Genomic DNA, 3,114 nt, shown 5'->3' on the forward strand with positions numbered 1-3,114 from the left:
GCTCGGCCTGGCACAGCGCGGCTCGGCAGGACTAGAGCCCGTAGTTGTTGGCCGCTTTTAGAGTGAAGCTGGGTCGGGCGGAGAGTGAGGAGGTGACATTTTGCTTAACATAACACGCCGTAAATCCTGCGCGAGGGCTGCGCGCCCGGCGCGGTGACCAGCTCGCCATGAAATGAAGACTCTGAGGACAAAACGTGCCTTCCCCCCCCCCGCCCCAGGCTGTCTCCATAAACCTGTTTGATTTCGGTGGCTCCTTCCCAGACGTTGTCGTTCCTTAAGCTAAAAGTAAGCTTTCTAAAGTTCAGACGTTTCTCTGCCCACGAGGGGAAGCTGAAACTCTGGGAACTTTGGAGCAGAGTGCGTAGCTGGCTCATAGGAGAGCAGCACCCTCGGGTTCTTGTCAAGCAAGGAAATCGTAGTAACACACAGTTTGCCATGCTCTCCGTTGGAGCTTAACGATGTGAAGAACTAAGTTGGCTTGAGAACAATTCTGGAAGTTCTGTTTAGGCAGTGTGTGCATGTGTAATCTCTAGCATGTGTCCATATGTAACACATAAATACGTAGCAAAGAAGGGGTAAGGAGAAAGAAGAACAGGGACTCCTTCAGGAGCTGATGAGAAAGCTTCCGTGGCACTTTAATCCGATGCTGACATCTCCCACTAGGATTTCTGAGACCAAAATTCCCTCCAAACCTCAAGGTCTAAAATACTGTGTTGCTGCATCCACTAATGAACATGAAATAGTAATGGCATGAAACAGCCATCAGTCTGGGGTTAAATTCCTTTTCGTGGAAGAAGTCAAAAGACTTGAGATACAAGTAGCAAGTCTCTACTGGAGTAATGCAAGGCAGAACGACATCCTTGTTTCTCAAATCCCCTTCCCCCCACCCCTTTGCACTTGGAGTCTTTCTCATCCTCCTCCCTCCTTCCTTTTTAAAATTTATTCATTTTTTATATGGCTTCGAGTGTAACTCTTCCTTTCTCCCTCTCCTCCCTCCCTTTGCTGGGTGGGCTCCCTGGGTGCCAGGGAGATTGTGCACACCTCATGGTAAAAGGGCTGAGGCACAGAGCTTGTACCAGACTAAAAGCAGGAGCTGGTCCACGGATTCAGGCAGGCAATTACTGGGTTTTAACACATCAGCCTATTACACAGATGTTCCCCTACAAGCACACATGCAGGAGTGGGGATAGAGGGGAGGGAGAGGTGAGTGATGAAGTCTAGATTTAGAGTTCATACGTTTTGTATTATTTGGGTTTCTGTGGCATTTCCTCTCTATTTATTATTATTTTCTGGGGAATATCACAGAAGACACAGGATCACGTTACTGAAAAACATTCTCTATATACGAGCTGCAGCAGGAACCGAGTTCCAAATGTTTCCCCCTCTCTTGTCACCCTGGGGAAGCATTTTCCCATCATGAAAGGATAAGTCCCTGGTTTTATTTAGTTTTTTTAAAAATAAGCCCTAAATACAACTATACATTTTCTAATAGGTAGAAACATACAATTAACAGCAAAACAATAAAGGATGTGAGTTCCAAGAGTGCATTTGTGGATTTGTTCATTTTAGTCCCAGTCACGCCCATGAATAGTATTAATTGCTTTGAGCTTTTTATGTAAAACAATTCTCATCCACCACAATAAAATCTGGTTTTGGATTTAGGGGAATGGGAATTAAAATGTTCTGAATTCCTGTATGGATAGATATTTTAAAATAAGAGGCAGTTAGGGGGAACTTCCTTCCCCTCTTTCTCCTCCTTTAGAGAACTATGCCAGCAACCCTTATTTATACTTTTTCATACAGAAAAAAACCCAATCCTTTATTCAGAATTTTTTCAAAACTATAAATCTATGCAAAGCAATTATTTTATTTCAATTCTGTGTACAAGAGGAGGAGGAGGGGAAAAGGTGAATAAAAAAATCCTTAAGCCATTTAAGCATTGTATGTCCGTTTGTCCTGCTTTGGGGGGCGGGGGCAAGGTTCTTCTGTATTATTGCAGGAGAAGGACCCAAACGCTATGAAGATTTGGTCCTTCTTAAAGTTGCTGGGGGACATTTAGTTTCCAAAATACCTGTGAGGATTTACTGTTGGACTGGAAGATGAGAATAAAGTTTCTAGAAAAGGGAGTAAGAGGGATTGAGAAAGTTTTTTGAACCAAGGGACTAATGGATCACAGTGGGAAAAGTGGAGGACTATTCCTGCTGAGTGTTTGGTCTAAATAATGTTTTTCTTGCATAGTACTGGTTTGGATGACTTTGTTTTGTCTGTGTTTAAGGCTGTGGTGCTGGTTTTCAGTGTCTCATGCTTTGTTGTGGTACAAAAAGCAGCATTTCCTCCCCTCGGCGGTGTCCTCCTGTTTTCTGTAATAAACAATATGAGGGGGTTCAACACTGTTGAGTATAAATAAGACGGGTGACTCAATGTGCCTAATTATTTTCGGAAAAGCCAATCTCTAGCTTTGGGGTTTTTTTCCCCTTAGGTTTATATCTTGAAATGTTGAAGGAGCAAGCTTCAGTTAGAAACTGCTAAATTAAACAGTATGTTTTAAAAAAGTAAAGCAAGGCGATATAAAAGATCTGGAAGGGGTCTTAAAACCCACTCGCTCCCCAAGTAATTGTTACTTCTGTGCTCTCCTTTCCTCCGTCTCAGAAGTTAGTAAACTGTTCTTCAACTTGTAAATGGTACTTATTCCTACTTTTAAAAGAAAAACAATCTAAGAAACTGCGGGCACATCCTACCACCTCCATTCTGTCAGCTGGAATGACAAGGCAAATTAGACAATATGTTTTAATCCAGATGCTGCGTACGATCGTTTTAATGTGCGAGGAATCTAAGGGACTAGACAATCTTACAGAAAAAAAAATAAAACTCGTACAATGCAAACAGGAGTTTTGAGTTCGCACACAGTAAAAACGGAGTTTAGAAAAATTTGGGGGGGGGAGGCTGGGCAGCAGGCTGTATTGATTAATAATGATGAGTGTGGGAGTCCAGGGAAAACTATCTCCCGCGGCCCGGCAGACCCGCAGAGGCGGGAGCATGTACGTGTGCACGCGTGTCTGTGTCTGTGTGCGTGCAGCGGCCGGGAGGGGACGGCCACCCCCTACATCTTCTTCC

This window comes from Athene cunicularia (assembly GCF_003259725.1).
Source record: "Athene cunicularia isolate RWA chromosome 2 unlocalized genomic scaffold, athCun1 chr2_part1, whole genome shotgun sequence".
Taxonomy (NCBI): Eukaryota; Metazoa; Chordata; class Aves; order Strigiformes; family Strigidae; genus Athene; species Athene cunicularia.